Source organism: Bos mutus, chromosome 1 (assembly GCF_027580195.1).
Source record: "Bos mutus isolate GX-2022 chromosome 1, NWIPB_WYAK_1.1, whole genome shotgun sequence".
NCBI lineage: Eukaryota > Metazoa > Chordata > Mammalia > Artiodactyla > Bovidae > Bos > Bos mutus.
Genome location: NC_091617.1, coordinates 149,745,306 through 149,767,897, shown reverse-complemented (window position 1 = coordinate 149,767,897; position 22,592 = coordinate 149,745,306). Strand labels below are relative to the sequence as shown.

The 22,592-nt window shown below is 46.5% G+C and overlaps 1 protein-coding gene across 3 annotated transcripts in view; it reads right to left on the bottom strand.

Moving 5' to 3' along the window:
* The window catches only part of ERG (ETS transcription factor ERG), a 314,438-nt gene that overhangs the window by 232,081 nt on the left and 59,765 nt on the right, over positions 1–22,592 (bottom strand). For all 3 annotated transcript variants that reach the window (XM_070377271.1, XM_070377256.1, XM_070377237.1), the window contains exon 2: positions 5,906–6,008. The gene's annotated coding sequence lies outside the window, so the exon portion shown is untranslated. The remainder of the gene's footprint in view (positions 1–5,905; positions 6,009–22,592) is intronic.

The following is a 22,592-nucleotide window of genomic DNA, read 5'->3' as shown; positions in this document are numbered from 1 at the left end:
CAACCATCTCATCCTCTGTCATCCCCTTCTCCTCCTGCCTTCAGTCTTTCCCAGCATCAGGGTCTTCTCCAGTAAATCAGGTTTCCCCACCATGGAACCCCAACCTTCCATATTGGGAGCAGGGAGCCTCATCCACTGAACCACCAGGAGTCCTAAGACCATGTTTTGTTCTAATGAAGTGACTTGTGATGGACCCATTGATGGATTCAGGCTAGTCTCAGAAGCTCAGAGCCTTGATAGGAGACCTGGAACATTCAGCCCCACCCCTTCCCTCTGGAGAGAGAGGAAGAGCTGGAGACTGAATCTGTAACCAGTCTTGCCTATGTGATGAAATGTTCATAAAACCCCTAAACGACAGGATTCAGAGAGTTTCCTAGTTGGTGAGCAATCCCCACGTCCCCCGCTCCTTGGAGATGAGGTCCCTATGCTCGGGACCCTTCTGGACCTCCATCCTACAAACTCCCATCCATCTGTTCATTTGTGCCCTTTGTAAAAAACTTGTCATAGGAAGTACAGCACTGTCCTGACTTCTGCGGCTCCTTCTCTCGAATCACTGAATCCTGCGTCATAAAGCAAACTCCCCTGGCTATCGATTTTACATATGTAATGTATATGTTTCAAGGCTCTTGTCTCAAATTATCCCCACTGTGTCCATAAGTCTGTTCTCTAGATGTGTCTCCTTTGAAAGTGAAACTGTTTGTCACTCGGTCGTGTCTGACTCTTTGTGACCCCAGGGACTGTAGCCTGCCAGGCTCCTCTGTCCACGGAGTCCTCCAGGCAGGAACACTGGAGTGGGCTGCCATTTCCTTCTCCAGCGGATCTTCCCAACCCAGGGAATGAACCTGGGTCTCCCACACTGCAGGCAGACTCTCTACCATCTGAGCCACCAGCGAAGCCACCTGTGTTTCCTCTGTTGCCCTGCAAATAGGTTCATCAATGCCATTTTTCTAGATCCCATATATATGCGTTAATTACAACATTCGTCATTCTCTTTCTGACTTACTTCACTCGGTATAATAGGCTCTAGGTTCACCCACCTCGTTAGAAATGAGTTAAATGTGCTCCTTTTGTGGCTGAGTAATACTCCACTGTGTATATGTACCACACTTTCCTTGTCCACTCATCTGCTGATGGACATCTAGGTTGCTTCCATGTCCTAGTGACTGTAAATAGTGCTGCAGTGAACTTTGGGGTACATGTGTCTTTTTCAGTTCTGGTTTCCTCAGGGTATATGCCCAGTAGTGGGACTGCTGGGTTGTACTCTATGACAACCCAGAGGGGTGGGATGGGGTGGGCAGTGGGAGGGGGATTCAAGAGGGAGGGGACATATGTATACCTGTGGCTGATTCATGTTGATGTGTGGCAAAAACCATCACAATATTGTTAAATAATTATCCTCTAATTTTAAAAACATTACTGAATCCTGGAGAGAGGTTGTGTGAACCACTAACTGTAGCCCAGCTGGACAGAAGGATGGGTAACCTGGGGACCTGACGCTCTCCACTGGTCTCTGCAGTGGGGAACAGTCTTATGGGACTGAGCCTTTAGCCTGTGGTGTCTGGTACTAACTCTGGGAGGTCTCAGAATTAAATCAAATTGTAGGATGCTCAGTTGGTATTAGAGAGCTGGAGAACTGGCTGATGGAGCTGGAAAAGACAACACCTATTTGATGTCAGGAGGAAAAAAGACCCTCAATTACCACCTCCAAATTGATGCTCTGCAATTCACTCATGAAAGTAAAAGACACCTGCACCTTGGAAGAAAAGCTATGACCAACCTAGACAATATATTAAAAAGCAGATACATTACTTTGCCAACAAAGGTCCATCTAGTCAAAGCTATGGTTTTTCCAGTGGTCATGTATGGATGTGAGAGTTGGACTGTAAAGAAAGCTGAGCGCCAAAGAATTGATGCTTTTGAATTTCGGTGTTGGAGAAGACTCTTGAGAGTCCCCTGGACTGCCAAGAGATCAAACCAGTCCATCCTAAAGGAAATCAGTCCTGAATATTCATTGGAAGGACTGATGCTAAAGCTGAAACTCCAACACTTTGGCCACCTGATGGGAAGAACCAACTCATTGGAAAAGACCCTGATGCTGGGAAAGATGAAGGCAGGGGGAGAAGGGGATGACAGAGGATGAGATGGTTGGATGGCATCACCGACTCAATGGACATGAGTTTGAGTAAGCTCCGGGAATTGGTGATGGACAGGGAGGCCTGATGTGCTGCAGTCCATGAGGTCACAAAGAGTCAGACATGACTGAGAGACTGAACTGAACTGAACTGAATTCACACAGGTGTGACAGAAAATTTGGCCGGTGTCTAACTGGTCAGTCCCCCAGTAGAAGCACTGTTTGGTGAATCTCCTCTGCCTACAACCGAAGGCCTTTGGGAGTCTTAGATTGAATCATGCTCCTGAAACCCCTCACAGGGCTAGGCACAGAGTGAGCACTTCATAGAGCTTCCCTGGCGGCTCAGACAGTAAAGAATCTACCCGCAATTTGGGAGACTCAGGTTCGACCCCTGGGTCAGGAAGATCCCCTGGAGAAGGGAAAGGCAACGCACACCAGTCTTCTTGCCCAGAGAGCTCCATGGACAGAGAAGCCCGGCAGGCTCTGTGGCATCACAAAGAGTCAGACTACTCACTGAGTGACTAACACTTTCATTTTTCCTTCAAGCACTTGATAAGTGGCCATCAATACTGGAAATACACGGGGTCACAAAGAGTCAGACACGATTGAGAGACTGAACTGACCTGAACTGAATACTGGAAAGAAAGCAAGCAAGCCGACACTGTATAAAATCCTGCAACTTTGTGAAAAAATAATTCCCAAAAAATAAGCTGCTGGCTTTTCATAAAGGCCCTTTGTCCTTAATTTTAAAACGGAATTTTAAATTTTAGGCTAACTAGTCATTAAGCGCAGACCCGTTAGGTAAAAGGTCTCTGAGCAAACTCATCATAACGGATCCATTCACTGCAAGAATCGGTCATCAGATTCACTGATTCCGGATGAGTGGACATTAGGTACGTCAGTTTCTTACTATTAATAGCAAAACGTACCCTAAGAACTGCACAGGTCTGACTCTTCCCCGGGCAGTGGTCTCCTAAATGGAGCGGGAGGTCAGCGAGACGTCCACCTGAGGCCCACAATTTCAGGAGGTACCCTTCTCAGCTCCGGCAGGAACAGAATCAGCACTCGAGAGGGAGCATCTCCTTGAAACTGGTGCCTCCCTCGGCTCAACCTGGCCCCAGCTCGGGCGCCTGCTCTCCCTAAAGTAAGCAAAGATCAGTGGGAGGTGGAAATATGAGAAACCAAATGCACCTCTACGTTCGTCTAAAAATAAGAAACTGAACTCCTTCGGTACAATAAGGCTTTATCGTTCCAACAGATATAAATAAGTACTGCAATAGGTTGAACTGTTTCCCTCACACACCCCGTTATGGTAATGTTGCTCAGTTGCCCGGTCATGTCTGACTCTTTGTGACCCCATGGACCGCAGCATACCAGGCCTCCCTGTCCGTCACCAACTCCCGGAGTTCACTCAGACTCATGTGCAAGGAGTCAGTGATGCCATCCAACCATCTCATCCTCTATCGTCCCCTTCTCCTCCCGCCTTCAACCTTTCCCAACATCAGGGTCTTTTCCAGTGAGTCCGCTCTTTGCATCAGGTGGCCAAAGAACTGGAACATCAGCTTTAGCATCTGTCCTTCCAATGAATATTCAGGGCTGATTTCCTTTAAGATGGACAGGTTGCTGTCCAAGGGACTCTTAAGAGTCTTCTCCAGCACCACAGTTCAAAAGCATCAATTCTTCAGCTCCCAAACCCCCAGCATCTGAGAATGTGACCTTATTAGGAGACAGAGTCTTTCTGCAGGTCATGAAGCTAAAGTGGGGTCATTAGGGTAGGCCCTAACTCAATATGACTGGTGTCCTTAGTTAAAAAAAAGGGGGGAAATTTCAAAACAGATTTGCATAAGCAGAAGACAGAGGGAGAATACGACCATCTATAAGCCACAGAGATGGACAGACAGGAGGAACCAGCCCTGTCCTCACCCTGAACTCCAGAGCTGGGAGAGAACAAACTTCCACTGTCTAAGCACCCCCCAAGTCTGTGGTACTTTGTCCCAGCATCCCTGCAAATGGACACATCTTTATTTTCCATCTTTTAACTGATGAAGAGGACAGGCCCTGATGGGGGTGTGGCCTCAGGAACTATGTCCAATGTAACTGCAGTTTCTTACTGGACACAAACTCTGCTCCAAGCCCGTCCTGGGCACCACGAACTGTTGAACCATCTACTCATCACTCCCGCCTTCACATCAGGAGAGGACAGACTCTTAAGTTCGAGGCATAAGTCAGTGTTACACCAGCCCCACCATAATCTCTTTGACCTCTGGAATGCTTTTTTTTTTTTTTTTGAGAAAAGCTTGACAGTCCTGAAGAAACAAGGGGCGTGTTTTGTAGATAAATTGCTGAAATTCTCCAAGTTTATTTTTATTTTATTTTTTTGCATAGCTAATGAAGGCAAAGACTCAATCCCTGTGTGGACCTCTCAAAATGAGGTTGCAATTGAATTCAGGTAAAATAACCACTAACCAAACCCAGTAATAGGACAGAAAAATATAGCTATCATAAAAGCACATTCAAGAAGGCATCATACTGATTTGCATCCCTTCAGTAACAGATACAGTGTTTTATTACTTAGTTTCTGTTCTTACCACAATTCTTCAAAAGCATTGCTTCCTATAATTTTATACTATATAATACCACCCGTTAAAATAGTACATAAGGATCTTGGAAATATAGTCAATATTAAAACTATCTACTGAATAAAATGGTGCAGTAGAATACATGTTTATAATACATTCTTCTAGAACTGCAACGGGCTTCTCAGGTGGCGCAGTGGTAAAGAATCTGCATGACAATGCAGGAGACAGAAGAGACGCGGGTTCAGCCCCTGGGTCGGGAAGATGCCCTGGAGGAGGCAATGGCAACGCACTCCAGTATTCTTGCCTGGGGAATCCCATGGACAGAGGAGCCTGGTGGGCTACAGTCCATGAAGTTGCAAAGAGTCAGGTACAACTTAGCGAGTAAAAAACAACAGCGTTGTAATTTCACTTTATTGGGAAATTTTTCTACTCTTGACGAACTTTTTCTTCCAAACTATCCCGCTCCTTTAAAAATAGATTTCTCGAATCAATACTGCAATTATCCTTTAATTAAAAATAAATAAAAAATAGATTTCTCATTTTTGCTTATTACACTGATGCCACTGGAAACTCAGAAACACAAAGTCTTCTAGGTATATGGATGGATAATCCTAAAATAAGGTTTTACATAATTATTCAGAAAATAGGAACTGAGCAGAGAATCACATAAATTATCTAAATTATCAGCCCAAGACAGAACCCTTCTACCTCCTCGCTCAGCACAAGAACTGCTGCTTATTTTCACCTTGTACTTTGCCATGAAGGGATCCTCGTGAACCAACAATTTCCATGTCAACAAATAGCTTGAATAAAGAGAGATGGCAAGAAAAAAAAAAAAAAGCACAGTCTGTAGACATTGTTCTTGGCTGTCTCTTCTGGATGGAGCAGGAGAAAGTAGAAGGCAGTGGAGAAAGGAGGAGTTGCGATGAATACAGAACTTACAAAGTGGTGATTTTAAAAACCCCACAGTGTTGAAGGCAGGAACAGGCGGTACTGGGTCAAGGGCATTTTGTGTGTTGGGGGGAGAATCTAGGGAACCAGCCTAGGCTCCTCAAAGTACATTAAAGGACCCCAGGTAAGGTCTTTGGAGGTTTGGGTCCCCCAAATACCAAATACTGAAGAAACAAAATCTTTACATTCACACTTTTCTAAAAACTTTTGAAAGGCAGGACTTCTCTGGGGCTTTTTGTTTTACCTTGAATCGCCCTTGGCTCCCCCATCTTTTTTCTCTGTAAGTCATTTGTCTTGCTTTTGGTCAACACGGCTTCTTCTTGGATCTTCAAAGATCTTGGAACAACCTGAAAGAGAATTTCAATATAGTAAACTTTGGGTTTTTTCCCAAATGTTAAAACCAAGGATCAACTGTACATTTAGTGACAAACCCACTGCTAAAATATTATTTTAAAGTATCTTAAAAGAGGGATGAACTTAAAATTCTTCCTTCTAAAAAAAAGTAAGGGGCCAGAGTTATGGCAGCACTTCTTCAAATAAAAGTTCAGCATCATAAAGCAAAAATTAGGAACGAGATAAAGGCCAAGCTGTAATGGACGTACTGAGGTCCACGTATGCTTTTGCAAAGAAAATATTTTGAAAATCTTGTCCTTTCCTCCCAGCTCCCAGTTTTAGTAATAATGGTTTCCCCAGATCAGTACTTCAGCACTGCTCTCTGCTCCAAAGAGTGATGGGATTTATTCAGCATCCTGAGAACCGTAATTAGACACCTTTCTCAGTCACATGAAAGAAACAGTCTTTATAATGTGTAGATGCCACAAGGATCCATATTTTTTGCAAGCATAGAACTTGCAAAACTATTAAAAAAACTTTTAAGATGAGAGCAATACTAAAAAAAAAAAAGTCTTTCTTAGAATATGCCTGTCAGAGTGGCTCTAATATCCATTCTCTTATTTTTTGGAGATACAGGAATTTCTGTGCTTCTGCAACTTTCCAAGTCAAATAACCAATCCCAAAATATTTAAGACAGGATCCTCATAACATGACGAATTGCAAATGACAGCTTTTTCAGTTGAAAATATTTTCAAATTAGAAAATGCCTTAAAGTAGTGCATCAAAATCAATATTTGCAATGGGCGATATTATTTATAGATGGTTTCACCAGCCAGCCAAGCCTCCCACTCCACCCCAGAGGCCCCCCACCAGTTCCACCTGGAGGCTTGGGCCTGTGCATTGAGACACTGAATGCAAACGGCCCAACTGGTGGGGCAAAGGGCTTGGTAGGACATGGAAAATTCAAATTCTTAGGGGAAAATTGGGAAAATTATGATACAAAACCATATGTATAGTCTGATTCCAATACTGTATTAGTGTTGGAGAAGACTCTTGAGAGTCCCCTGGACTGCAAGGAGATCCAACCAGTCCATCCTAAAGGAGATCAGTCCTGAATATTCATTGGAAGGACTGATAGTACACTTTTGTGCTCAAACCTCTTCTCTGCCAAAAGAAACACTTGATTTCTGATGGAATATTGGTGGGCTCGATTTAAAGACAAGCACAAAGGCCAGAGACGATTCTATTAAATATGTGCAATGGGTATTTTTCAATTAGCATGATAATGTTGTTAAAATCTCATCTACCCAGAGGGCACTTTATCTGACAAGGTAAATTACCCGTAAGCCAGCTGAGCGGCCTCAAAGGATCCAAAGACATGTCACGAAGTCTGGGGAGAGAGAAGCTTTGCCAGAGAAAGGCACGCTACCAGCCGCGTGAGGTTAACAGCCGGCCCAATCAAAGCAGAAACGTCAGACAATTATGCAAACCAGACTCAGGAACTCAAAAAACATAGCCATTTGAGAACTTTGCTATGAGAGCAAGCTGCTCAAGCCAGCTGAATAGAGCCCCTGGTCCCACAGAAAGCAGATAACAAGGAACACAGCGCCCAACCCTGTCAAGGGCAAGTGGTAGGAACCCTGGTACCTCCCAGACGGGGTGAGCCCGGCGTTCTGCACAGTGACAGGTAGAGGAACACACGTGATCATCGTCAGTGGAAAATTCTCCTCGGAAATGGTCTAAGCCAGACACGGTTGAGCATCTCAAGGGCAGAGTTTAATTTGCAAAGCAGCCATGGCACACAGAGAGACCCTGACTTGGAGCCACGTTGGTACTGACCATCAGCAGCCAAGAGACTGCCCAACTGCAATGGACAGTTGTTTGTGGCCGTGCCATGCAGACAGACACAAGCGTCTCGTGTTCAGAGAACTGCAACCTTCTCGTTCCCCAAACACGCTGGACCAGAGGTCGCCTCCTACACAGAGATTTTCCTGGCCATCTATGTCAGCAACAGTGAATGCATCATAAGCTTAACCTCTGGGAAGATAGACAACCAGCTATCCCAGAGAGTTGCCTTCTCGTCAAAAAAACCCTGGACCTTGACTGAACAACAGCCATCATTGGTGAAAAGGCACCATACCCACCAGCAACACCAGGGACAGTGACACTGTCACAGAGGACCCCATTCATCCGATTACAGCCCCGTCCCCATAGGTGGGGTTCCCAGGTGGCTCAGATGGGAAAGAATCTGCCTGCAATGCTGGAGACCCGGGTTGAATCCCTGGGTTGGGGAGATCCCCTGGAGAAGGGAATGGCAACCCGCTCCCGTATCCTTGCCTGGAGAATTCCACGGATAGGAGAGCCTGGTGGGCTACAGTCCATGTGTTGCAAAGAGTTGGACACGACTGAGCAACTAACACTTTCACTTTCCACGTAAATGGCAAAAGCAGCGGACACAATGGTGCCCGCCTCTCCTAAGAGAGGAAACCCAATGCCACTTGGGTGTGTAGCCCAACCCCCAAAACACCCTGGGAAGGGCTGACCCTGCCCCAGCTTCAGAGGCAACTTCTATCACTGGGCAACTCCTATCACCTACTCCTCTTGCCACTGGTTGACTTAAAACGGAGCATGTGATATCATTTTAGCCAATTCAACCCCAGGGGAAGTGACAGGAAGACTTCTGGAGAAAGTCTCCTGGCCAACAAAGAAAGGTCATCTGCTACTGTCCTGTCTGTATGACCCTTGAGCCATCTCAGGACCATGAGAGGAGGGGGCCTGGGGATAAAACCATGCACTCTGGGAAAAGGCGAAGGCAAACCTCGGGATTCTGCTCAGGATGCAGAAAACAGGATTAGGCAGAAAGCATCGGCGCCTTGTGTCTATGTTCAAATGTCTCTGCTAGGAATACAGCAGGATCTGTGTTCAGAAGAACCACCTTCCTCTCTTTGATTATCTGTATGCAACTCAGACATGCTGAATACTCTTTTCCATTGTGATTTTTAAATACAATCATCTGCTGCGGAATTAGTCCAGCCCATAAATCTCCCTGAATACAATGTTATATCTCAGACTTGAGAAATAACTGTTATCAAGGTAAGTGATCCATCTCAGCCTACGTATGTACGGAGTGTCCAGGTACCAGAGGTGACACAGAACAGTGCCCTCATTAAACAAAGGGTTTGATGAGGGGATTATGCTTCTAGTTAAACGACTGATTTGGAGGCAGAATGTGATCAGGTAATGAGAGGAGGACAGAAGGGGCAGCAATTCCACCTAGCATCATGGAGTGGCAATGCCTCTTCAAAGGGGTGATATATCATGGGCACTTGGTATTCCATAGGTGGGAATGGAAAGGGAAAGTATGCAAGGTAGAGCAGCCAGATGAGCAAAAGCATGGGCGTGAAAGGGAGGCACACGGGAGAGGCTCTCTGGCTACGAGAACAGTTCAGGGATGTTGAGTGACTTACCCCTATAGTTAAGAAATCACATTGGTGTATGTCTCTTTCCACAATCTAAGTTCAACCTGCCCTTCAAATCCATCCATTCATTCAAGTATTCCTCCATCCATCCACCCACCACCCATTATGTGTCTTCCATCCATCCACTTATCAACAGGCATTAAGTCAGCTTCCTCCACGTTCAATCACTGAACTGAGCCCTGCCTAGAGGTGGGCTTTGCCATGACTTCAGGGTCGAGTGGGAAGCACAAGGTTGTAAAGGCACAATCACAAATTCCAACACCCCCAACACCTGGCTTGACCCCCCACCAGCTGCAGAAAATCTCCCACAAGGGAGTGAGGCAGATCCAATTGAGCACAGCATCTGAACTACTTGAGAAACTGACAGAGGAAAACTGGACGGCCAAGCAGAGGCAGAAGCCGTCAGAGAATTAGGAGAACGTCAGAAAAGGTCCCAGCCCTGGATGCCGAGGAAGGACCTTCAGTAAGGCAGAAACAGTTCACAGCATCGATCTGCAGAAAGCTGAATAAAAATGAGCAAGTCAATCACCCAACCACACATGAACAAATGGTACTAGATGTGGCAAGTCAACAACCTCTGAGTGATCTCCAACAACGTGGCCAGTTTCCAAAGGCTCACTAGCAGAAGGTTGGGAGGTTATGTGAAGGTCAACATAGGCTATTCATGAAAGACGCTGATGGACAGGGAGACAAGGGGAAGAAAGCTCAAGGGAAGAAGCACTACTGTGCTCACCAGTTCAACATTTGTTGCATGCCTACCGCGTGTGAGAAACTGCCAGCAGCCAGGGTTGGCCCCATGGTTCAGACTCCGAGCTTCCACTACAGGGGCGAGGCTTCAGTCCCTGGTTGGTGAACTGCGATCCTTCATGCCACACATCATGGCAAAAAAATGTAATAAACAAAATAATAACGAGGAAAAAGAAGAAATGGCCAACAGCTAGAGTGCACAAGACTCAGTCATGCCCTCGATTAGATTACAATCTAATTAGAAGACGGTTTATCTCGTTTGTCTGGCTGGTTTGTTAAGGGTGAGAAAAGGGGGTGTATTTACAGGTAGGATGGAGGGAAAGGCATAAAAGCAGACACAGATTCTAGAGACAGAGGAAGAAGAGGAAGACAGAGGCCTTTCCTCTGCCTCTTTCAGAGGAAGTCACGGGGTCACAAAAGGGTGAGACACACTTAGCAACTGAGCATACACACACCAGTGAGCCAGTGAAGTTGCTCAGTCGTGTCCGATTCTTTGCGATGCCATGGACTGTAGCCAACCAGGCTCCTCCATCCATAGGATTTCCCAGGCAAGAGTACTGGAGTGGGTTGCCATTCCCTTTTCCAGGGAATCTTCCCGACCCAGGGATCGAACCCAGGTCTCGCGAGTTACAGACAGACGCTTTACTGTCTGAGCCACCAGGGAAGCCCATGCGCACACACGTGAAGTTATCTATTCCCATCGTGGGCAATTTCAAAAACTAACAGAATTCCCAGGTGCAGAGCTGAACAGAGATACAGGCCATCTTTCCAGCAAGTCTGCTGGCACTAGCCTTGGCGGACCAGAAGCCCAGCAGAGACCGAGGGCCCTGACGCTATTGGCAAGTCACGAGGTGACGGCGAGGAAATCTGTGAAGATCAGCCAGACAGCTGCTCTGCCAGCAGCTGAGCCCCAGTAACCTGTCTCTGTGGGCAGGGCAGACACTCGGGACGTTGGGGTGCAGAGCTAGCAAACGCCTCAGCGCTCTGAAACGGCGTCTGCATCAGCTCTGCTGCTTCCTGAATCTGCCCGGTATCCAAATCGTTTGCTGTTGTCGCTCAGTCACTCAGCTGTGTCCAGCTCTTTGTGACCCCAAGGACTGTAGCCCACCAGGCTCTTCTGTCCACGGACTTCTCCAGGCAAGAATACTGGAGTGGGTTGCCGTTCCCTTCTCCAGGGCATCTTCCCAATCCAGGGGTCAAACCCGGGTGTCCCTCATTGCAGGCAAATTCTTTACTGTCTGAGCCACCAGGGAAGCCCATAGTGTATATATATGTATAATATATATATTATATATATATATATATATATATATATATATATATATATATGTCAATCCCAATCTCCCAATTCATCCCCTACCCATCACTTCTTGGTTTTGTTTTTTTTTAATTATTATTCCTGAGAAGGGAACAAAATGAATTTAGACAGTAATATTCCTTTGGAGCCCGAGATATTCTACAAGGAGTCAACACTGGGTCTTTCTCTCCCCTAGGCCTGGACATGTGCATGTGAAAGCTGATCAAGCTGACTGCACAGAGGGAGCAGTGGCCGCCCCTCCCACCAGCCCCCAAACAGCTCCACAGCCCCTCGGGCTGGGGGCCATGGTCGGCCTCGAGGTCCCCAGGAAAAATGAGACATCTGAAGGAAAACAGGCTAGATTTGAAAGGCGGGTGACATCTAGAAAAAGGAAAACAACTATAAATACAACTTCTCTCCTGTTTTACACTGAGCCTTCTGTTATAGGAAACACATTTAACAGAGTCAGGGTTTTTTTTTTTCCCCCTAAGCTCAACTGGAAAAACATAAATATTTAGTCATTTCATAACGGCAGACAACTGACAAGCAGGCCACAGATTAAAGGAACATGATGTATTTCTAAGAAAGTCCATCAAACAAAATATATCTTTGGGAACAGAATCCCAAAGTCTGTTTTAGAAGCAAATCTTGGCCTTCAAAATGAATCTATCTTGATGTAATCACAACGTCACATCTTAAGAGATAGTAAGTGTATCGATAGCCATCTTTGTGAACAATGAGGTCTGTTTCACATTTTTATTTCATTATTTGTTTGTGTCATATTTTTAAACTAACAACACTGGGCATAAAAAAAATTAAAACATTATAAATGTATAATTGGGCTTCCCTGGTGGCTCAGTGGCAAAGAATCTGCTTGTCAATGTAGGAGACGTGGGTTTGATCCATGGGTCAGGAAGATCCCCTGAAGAAAGAAATGGAAATCCACTCCAGTATTTTTTCTTTCCCACTCCAGTATTCTTGCCTGGGAAATCCCATGGACAGAGGAATCTGACAGGCTATATAGTCCATGGGGGTCACAAAAAGTCAGATACTACTTATAGCACCTAAATAACAACAATGCATAATTACTTTAGAGGTAGCATATAAAATAACTAATTGCCAAGTTAACTGCTATTGTAATTACCATCTCAGTATCATAAATGAGAAATGTGAACTTCCTGAGTGGCAACAGGATTTTTAACAGAGCAAAAGGAAAGAAATGTACATTAACAGAGAGATTACATGTAGGGATATTACAGAGCAACATTTTCAGATGAAATTCCTTCTATTAGCATCCTCAGATGTCTTTATTTTGAATAGACTTTGAAGAGACAGATCAAGAGTCAAGTGTTCCTAAGAAAAATCAATTTGATAAAGGTAGAAAGAAAAAAACACTGAGACTTTCTAATAACGCAGATAATTCATTACATTATCTGTCTTTACTGCCCCGCAGTTAAAAAACAACATATCACCAAACGCTTAGAGAGTATCAAGCGGGAAAGCTTTCCTTGTGCTCTGAAATAGGGAGGAAATTCAAAGAACCGGGAACTTGTCCTGAAGGTCAGTCTATGCCCGCTGGCTTGGCTGAGACACCCTGGCTCCCTGGTGATGGCATTTTCACTACCAGGAGCACGGAAGCCAGCTTTTCCGTTTCTGCTTGACTTTTGACTCGTTTAAGAGAACCGCATTCAAACTGCCTCCTAGGTACAGGACACACTTTGGAAAGACAGATCGTTAAAACTTCTCATGTATTTAAACAGAAATTGTGTCAACACAAACACCCTTCACTGACACTCGGGACGTGAGGTTTATAATGCGCCTCTGACTGCAAGGCTGTGCACTCCCTCCGCACAGAACCCTCCATGAAATCCACCATCAGGGAGCCCTGCAGTTCAGTTCAGTCCAGTCGCTCAGTCCTGTCCGACTCTTTGCTACCCTATGGACTGCAGCACGCCAGGCCTCCCTGTCCATCAGCAACTCCCAGAGTTTACTCAAACTCATGTCCATTGAGTCGGTGATGCCATCCAACCATCTCATCCTCTGTCATCCCCTTCTCCTCCTGCCTTCAATCTTTCCCAGCATCAGGGTCTTTTCAAATGAGTCAAGCGCTTCACATCAGGTGGCCAAAGTATTAGAGTTTCAGCTTCAACATCAGTCTTTCCAATGAATATTCAGGACTGATTTCCTTTAGGATGGACTGGTTGGATCTCCTTGCAGTCCAAGGGACTCTCAAGAGCCTTCTCCAACACCACAGTTCAAAAGCATCAGTTCTTCAGTAAGTGCTAACTGAGGACAGCACCCAAAGAGGCAGGCACAGGGGTGAGGCCAGACAAAGGAGTTCCACGCTGTGTCTTTCATGCCTTGAGGGAGAGTTACTTACCTTGTGGCCTGATGTTTTATGATATAGAATAAAGGGCGACGTGTGTGCACGTTAGTTGCTCAGTCCTGTTCGGCTCTTTGTTGACCCCATGGACTGAAGGAAGGAGCCCGCCAGGGTCCTCTGTCCATCGAATACTCCAGGCAAGAATAGTGGAGTTGCTTGTCATTCCCTTTTCCAGGGGATCTTACTGACCCAGGGATCGAACCTGGGTCTCCCACATTGCAGGCAGATTCTTTACCATCTGAGGCGCTAGGGAAGCCCAGAGGGCAACATAGCAAGTAAGATAACAAGCACTGGGACAGCTCAGGGATGAGGAAGAGAGAGCTTCAGCTTTGGGTAGTAGGATTTAAATTAGCTGATGAAAAACAGGAAGAACTTCTAAAGATCTGGAGGAGGAGAGCAGTCCAGGCAGCTCGAGTAAGTGACATAGGCGTGGGACACGACTGCAGAAGACATGTCTCCAAAGGAGACACAGCACAGTCACTGCTGCGTGTGAGTAAAAGCCTCTGCCAACAGCATGGTGGTGGTGGTTTAGTCGCTCAGTCGTATCCAACTCTTGCCACCCTATGGACTGTAGCCCCCAGGCTCCTCTGACCATTGGATTCTCCAGGCAAGAATACTGGAGGGGGTTGCCATTTCCTTCTAAAGTAGATCTTCCCAATCAGGGGATTGAATCCTGGTCTCCTGCACTGCAAGTGGATTCTCTACTGACTGAGCAGCAGAGAAGTCGCCAACAGCATGACAACATCTAAATCATCTTTGCCCTCCCCTGCGGCAGTCAAGGAGGACTTTCAAGGCAGAGCAAAGGGGCCCAAAGAAGCCGGCTCAGTTCCTCAGACGTTCCAGAATAATGGAGAAGTAACAGAACCCGCGGTGGGATTGTGGACACCTCACTGGACCCGGCAGGAAGGCTTGTGCGGATGGGAGACGGCTAGACGGAGCCAGAGGGAGGGCCCAGAGAGAAAGGCTCTAAAGTGCGACCCTTGCTCTGCAAACAGCAATGGGGGGTGCTTGCGCCTCTGCAGAGGGGAGTGTCCCATACAGGCTTCAGGGAAGATCCCCGAGGTGGCTGACTGCAGAGAGCAAGCTGCTGGAATGGTCCAGCTGGTAGTGAAGGCAAGGCGGCCAAAGAGCCGGGAGCAGGGCGGAGGGCAGAGGACATGCCAAGACTGGGGGGGCCCTCAGGAGAGAGAAGAGGGGATGGCTCGTGGGGAGGGGGGGCTCTAGGGGAAGATGGGGCACCCTGATCCAGTCCAGGGACGTCCAATAGCATCCTCAGGCCCCGAGCGGTGGAGCTGGGCATGGTGGAACGGAGCTCCAGGGCTTGGTCTATAGCTTCTCGGAGCCCCAGAGCACTGCAGAGACCTCCATCAGGCAGGGGCCAAGATGGGAGCTAAGAGAGGGGCTGCAGGGAAGGGGCTCTCCGCCCTCCTGGGGAGCAGAGCCTGACCCTCACTCACCATGTTCCCCCCTGCTGAACTCGCGTTCTGCTCTGTTCAGGGGTGAGCACCTGAGATCTCTGCTGAGTTTTATATGAAGCTAATGCAAAACGCTGGGCTGGAAGAAGCACAAACTGGAATCAAGATTGCCGGGAGAAATATCAATAACCTCAGATATGCAGATGACACCATCCTTAAGGCAGAAAGTGAAGACGAATTAAAAAGCCTCTTGATGAAAGTGAAAGAGGAGAATGAAAAAGTTGGCTTAAAGCTCAACATTCAGAAAATGAAAATCATGGCATCTGGTCCCATCACTTCATGGCAAATAGATGGGGAAACAGTAGAAACAGTGTCAGACTTTATTTTTCTGGGCTCCAAAATCACTGCAGATGGTGATTGCAGCCATGAAATGAAAAGATGCTTACTCCTTGGAAGGAAGATTATGACCAACCTAGACAGCATATTCAGAAGCAGAGACATTACTTTGCCAACAAAGGTCCATCTAGTCAAGGCTATGGTTTTTCCTGTGGTCATGTATGGATGTGAGAGTTGGACCGTGAAGAAAGCTGAGTGCCAAAGAATTGATGCTTTTGAACTGTGGTGTTGGAGAAGACTCTTGAGAGTCCTTTGGACTGCAAGAAGATACAACCAGTCCATCCTAAAGGATATCGGTCCCGAATATTCATTGGAAAGACTGATGCTCAAGGTGAAGCTCCAATACTCTGGCCACCTGACGTGAAGAGTCGACTCATTGGAAAAGACTCTGATGCTGGGAAAGATTGAGGGCGGGAGAAGAAGGGAATGACAGAGGATGAGATGGTTGGATGGTATCACCGACTCAATGGACATGAGTTTGAGCAAGCTCTGGGAGATGGTGATGGACAGGGAAGCCTGGTGTGCTGCAGTCCATGGGGTCACAAAGAGTCGGACATGACTGAGCCACTGGACAACAACAGGATGAGTGAAATGATGTCCCTTAGGGGAGTCGTGAGCAACCTTTTTGGCACCAGGGGCTGGCTTCATGGAACACAATTTCTCCATGATAGGCGGCGGGAGAGGAGTGGTTTTGTTTTCTTCTACTGCTCGCCTCCTGTGTGCGGCCCAATTTCTAACAGACCACAGACAGATAACCGGTCTGTGGCCTAGAGGTTGGGGACCCCTGCTTTAAAGAGCTGAACGCTGTTACGCTGATTGCTCAGAACCAACTCATACCCCAAAGACAAAAATCCACTCGGACAGACGCATGCAAGCCAATCTTTGCCTTAACGCCCTCCCAGTCTTCTCTAAAGAGTCCCTTAGTTTACTAGATGTCTCCGAAATGTTAAATTCTGGCAATCCATTCTCTGAATCAACGTCCTCAAATCTCAGCCGGCCACTGCGGCCTTCCTGGGAAGGTCAAGAGTGGCATTTCAGGCAGGGCCAGGTCATGTGGACCCTCCCACGAGGAGTTTCCCTCACTGGTGCTTCAGACGTGGCATGGGCCCAGACATCACACCAACCACTCTCCATCCCGTTGTGTCCATCCATGTTTACTAAAAACACAAGGCAGCCAGTCAAACACACCTTGAGGCCCTTGCAGAGGAAAGCTGTTCAGTTCAGTTCAGTTTGTCAGTCGTGTCAGACTCTTTGCAACCCCATGGGCTGCAGAATGCCAGGCCTCCCTGTCCATTGCCAACTCCCAGAGAGATTACTCAAACTCATGCCCATTGAGTCAATGATGCCATCCAACCATCTCATTGTCTGTTGTCTCCTTCTCCTCCTGCTCTCAATCTTTCCCAGCATCAGGGTCTTTTCCAATGAGTCAGCTCTTCACATCAGGTGGCCAAAGTACGGAGTTTCAGCTTCAACATCAGTCCTTCCAGTGAACATTCAGGACTGATTTCCTTTAGGAGGAAAGCTGAGAAAACACCTATTGATCAGGCCAGGGAGAAGAGTGCAGCTTCTCTTGCTAACATCATCATCTTTTGTCAGAGAGACAGGAATAAATATGAAATTATATCACTTACATGCACAAGCGCACACTCTGCTCAAAGCAGGTGAGTGAAGTTTCAGAAGAACCATTTGGGAAGCCTCACAGGGGCCCCCAGGTTCCAAGCAGCTAGGGTCTAGGGACTGACTTCCAGAGGAAGAATCCTTCAGAGGGGTAGCCTGGAGCCACCCAAGAGCAGACAGGCCGGGGAGGCTTGGTGGGAGCACAGAGAGCTGCTGGCAACGGCCTGGGAATCCTCTGCAAGGTGGGATGCCGGCCCTCAGGACCGAGTCACACCTGAGAGAAGGCAGCTGCAGGCATCCCAGGGGCAGAGAAACCAGGAAGGGGGGATCAGAAGCAGATAAGCCTGGGGGAATCACCACAACACAGAGGGCTATGGTCCCTTTAAAGCCTTGAGAACCTTGCAACTTGCCCCATGGAAGACATCCAGTGCTTCAGTTCAGTTCAGTTCAGTTGCTCAGTCATGTCCGATTTTTTGCAACCCCATGGACTGCAGCACGCCAGGCCTCCCTGTCCGTCACCAACTCCCGGTTTACTCAAACTCATGTCCATTGAGTCAGTGATGCCATCCAACATCTTATCCTCTGTCGGCCCCTTCTGCTCCTGCCCTCAATCTTTCCCAGCATCAGGCTCTTTTCAAATGAGTCAGCTCTTTGCATCAGGTGGCCAAAGGATTGGAGTTTCAGCTTCAGCATCGGTCCTTCCAATGAACACCAGGACTGATTTCCTTTAGGATGGACTGGTTGGATCTCCTTGTCGCCAGTGCTGAGAGCCTGACAAAGCACAGTGCCCTGGGAAGAGGGCTTCCAACAGCCCCTGGCCACCCTCCACTCCTGCTGCAGTCATGGAGGACAGAGGCAGAGGGGGAGAAGGAGAGGAACAGCAGGGCCAGGACAGGGACCGCCCATGGGCCCTGGACTTGCTGATTCTGAGACAGGCTGAACATGCAAAGGGTCTTTAAATGGACTGGAAGACAGGCTTGCACTGATTAGACTAACCTGGGCTTCTCAGTGCTTGAAAATTAAGACTGCCCCTGAGTCCCCAGAAGTGCTGGGGAAAGAGACTGGGGTGAGGGTGAGACACGCAGACTCAAACCGTGAACTTGGGGGGAAATAAACTTTATCCGGCAATGCCTTCCACTCAGCCCAGCACCTGTGAAACACAGGTGCCCAGCTTCTCACAGGTGTGGCTGAAAACCTTGAACCAAACCAGGTGGGAGTAGGCACATGAGCCAAGAGTGAGCAACAGCCCATGTGGACTGTGCAAGAAATGGGGAGACAGAAAGACACGGAATCAGGGAGCGGTGGGGACCGAGCTTGGCCACAGGGACGAAAGCAACATGGACCCCGGGATAAACTCCAAGAGGCAGAAGGGTCTAGAGGGGCTCAGGCTGGTAACAGACCCATCACCCCTCCACCCACCCACAGCTTTGGCTCACCTGGGACTGCACAGCAATGAGTGTGAACACCCGACTCAAAGAACAGCTGAGCACTGAAGTTCTGATCACAGCACAGTCAGAAGCACCTGCCTGATACAGAACAGGGGCTGGAAGAGACATTCCGTTGCTCCCACCCTAGGGTTTCGAAAAGGACAAATACCGTGTGGTATCACCTGGACGCAGAGCCTACAAATGACACAAATGAACTCTTTTACAAAACAGAAAGAGACTCACAGGCATAGAAAACAAACTTAGGGTCCCCAAAGCGAAAACGGTGCGGGAGGATAAATAGGGAATATGGGATTAACAGATATATACTGCTGTGTGTATAGTAGATAAACAAGTCCCTACTGCATAGCACAGGGAACTATCATCAGTATCTTGTAATAACCTGTAATGGGATCAACCGTAAAGAAGGCTGAGCGCCCAAGAATTGATGCTTTTGAACTGTGGTGTTGGAGAAGACTCTGAGAGTCCCTTGGACAGCAAGGAGATCCAACCAGTCCATCCTAAAGGAGATCAGTCCTGAATATTCATTGGAAGGACTGATGCTGAGGCTGAAACTCCAATACTTTGGCCACCTGATGGGAAGAGCCGGCTCATCGGAAAAGATCCTGATGTTGGGGAAAATTGCAGGCAAAGGGGGTGATACAGGGTGAGATCATTAGATAAGCATACTGACTCAACAGACATTAATCTGAGCAAACTCCAGGAGACAGTGAAAGACAGGGAAGCCTGGCGTGCTGCAGTCCATTAGGCTGCAGGGGGTTGAACAGGACTTAGTGAATGAGCAACAGCAACAAACAATGGCAAGGATATGAAAAAGAAAATATATGTCTGCATCACTTTGTTGTATACTTGAAACATTACAAATCAACTATTTCAAATCAAGTAGGATTTGAAGTAGCTCAATCGGACCTAACAGAAGATATTAAGAACAGGTGGCAAGAATACACAGAAGAGCTATACAAAAAACATCTTAATAACACAGATAACCACGATGGTGTGATCACCCATCTAGAGCCACACATCTTGGAGTGCGAAGTCAAGCCAGCTTTAGGAAGCACCACTACGAACAAAGCTAGTGGAAGTGATGGAATTCCAGCTGAGCTATTTCAAATCCTAAAAGATGATGCTGTGGAAGTGCTGCACTCAATATGCCAGCAAATTTGGAAAACTTAGCTGGGGCCACAAGACTGGAAAAGGTCAGTTTTCAGTCCAATCCCAAAGAAAGGCAATGCCAAAGAATGTTCAAACTACTGCACAACTGCACTCATCTCACATGCTAGCAAAGAAATGCTCAAAATTCTCAAAACTAGGCTTCAAGAGTACATGAACCGAGAACTTCCAGGTGTTCAAGCTGGATTTAGAAAAGGCAGAGGAACCAGAGATCAAATTGCCAACATCCGTCAGATCATTGAAAAACAAGAGAATTCCAGAAAGCTTCACTGACTACACTAAAGCCTTTGACTGTGTGGATCACAACAAACTGTGGAAAATTCTTAAATAGATGGGAACACCAGACAACCTTACGTGCCTCCTGTGAAACCTGTACACAGGTCAAGAAGCAACAGTTAGACCCCACATGTAACAATGTACTGGTTTCAAATTGGGAAAGGAGTATATCAAGACTGTATATTGTCATCCTGCTTATTTAACTTATAAACAGAGTACCTCATGCAAAATGCCAGGCTGGATGAAATATAAGCTGGAATCAAGATTGCTGGGAGAAATATCAATAACCTCAGATATGCAGATGACACCACTCTTATGGCAGAAGCAAAGAGGAACTAAAGAGCCTCTTTATGAAGGTGAAAGAGGAGAGTGAAAACGCTGGCTTAAAACTCAACATTTAAAAAACAAAGATCATGGCATCCCGTTCCATCACTTCATGGAAAATAGATGGGGAAACAGTGGAAACAGTGACAGACTTTATTTTCTTGGGCTCCAAAATCACTACAGATGGTGACTGCAGCCATGAAATTAAGACACTTTTTCCTTGGAATAAAAGCTATGACAAACCTAGGCAGCATATTAAGAAGCAAAGACATTACTTTGCCAACAAAGGTCTGTCTAGCCAAGGCTATGGTTTTTCCAGTAGTCATGTATGGATGTGAGAGTTGGACCATAAAGAAGTCTGAGCACCAAAAACTTGATGCTTTTGAACTGTGGTGTTGGAGAACATTCTTGAGAGTCCCCTGGACAGCAAGGAGATCAAACCAGTCAATCCTAAAGGAAATCAACCCTGAATATTCACTGGAAGGACTGATGCTGAAACTGAAGCTCCAAGACTCTGGCCACTTGATTTAAAGAGCAGACTCATTAGAAAAGACTCATGCTGAGAAAGACTGAAGGTAGGAAGAGAAGGGGACAACAGAGGATGAGACATTTGGATGGCATCACCAACTCGATGGACATGAGTTTCAGCAAACTCTGGGAGCCAGTGAAGGACAGGGAATCCTGGGGTGCTGCAGTCCATGGGTCGCAAAGAGTCAGACATGACTGAGCAACTAAACAAACATCAACAGCAGCTGGAATTTCATCACTTCCACCAGCTTTTTCTAATGATTCTTCCCAAGGCCCACTTGACTTCACACTTCATGATGTCTGGCTTGGTGAGTGATCACACCATCGTGATTATCTGGGTCCTGAAGATCTTTTTTGCATGGTTCTTCTGTGTATTCTTGCCACCTCTTCTTAGTATCTTCTGCTTCTGTTAGGTTCATACTGTTTCTGTCCTTTATTGTGCCTATCTTTGCATGAAATGTTCCCTTGGTATCTCTAATTTTCTTGAAGAGATCTCTAGTCTTTCCTACTCTGTGGTTTTCCTCTATTTCTTTGCATTGTTCACCTAAAAAGGCTTTCTTGTCTCTCCCTGCTATTTTCTGGAACTCTGCATTCAGATGGATAAATCTTTCCTTTTCTCTTTTGCCTTTTGCTTCTCTTCTTTTCTCAGCTATTTGTAAGCCGCCTCAGACAACCATTTCACCTTTTTGCGTTTCTTTCTCTTAGAAATGGTTTTGATCACTGCCTCCTGTACAATGTTAGGAACATCCATCTGCAGTTCTTCACGTACTCTTATCAGATCTAATCCCTTGAATCTATTTGTCACTTCTGCTGTATAATCATAAGGGATTTCACTTTTTATAGTTCAATTAAAATAAGGATAAAACTTCCAAACACAAAAATTAATTAATTAATTAAAAAGTAAAAAAATAAACTTCACGGTTGGGTTTGCACGTCCCCACAGGGAAGGGTGGGTGAGAAAGAAAGTGTCCCCCTAAAGACAGGACTCAGAACAGCTCCAGGGCAGTGTCACAGGGAGCCCTCCACCCCTGCTCCACAGAAGGCAGCACAGAAGCGGACAATGCAGGGCCCAGAGTGGGGCACTGGCGTGACCCCACCCCAGGTGGCAGCCCGTCTCGTGCCCGGACTCTAGGACTTCCTCAATCCTACCAGCCACCCCTGCCTGCTCTTGAGAGGAGTTAAGGGCAGGGACGAGAAGTTCCATCTGACTTGACCAAGAAACGCAATAATAAGAAAATCTTAATAAGCATGAAATCACACGACTAGTCAAAAACAGAATTAAACAATTAAGAGACATTTCCTGTTGAAATATGCCAAGAGGTTTTGGTTTTGTTTCTTGGTTTATGTTTTAGTTTTTCCAGACAACCAATAACTAACATCGAGTATCTTCTATAGGTGAGCCACAATAAAACAGCTTGAGACTTCAGGCAATCTTTAAATTCTGATAGGTGAGCCACAATAAAACAGCTTGAGACTTCAGGCAATCTTTAAATTCTGATAGAGCTCATGGGAAATGAAAAG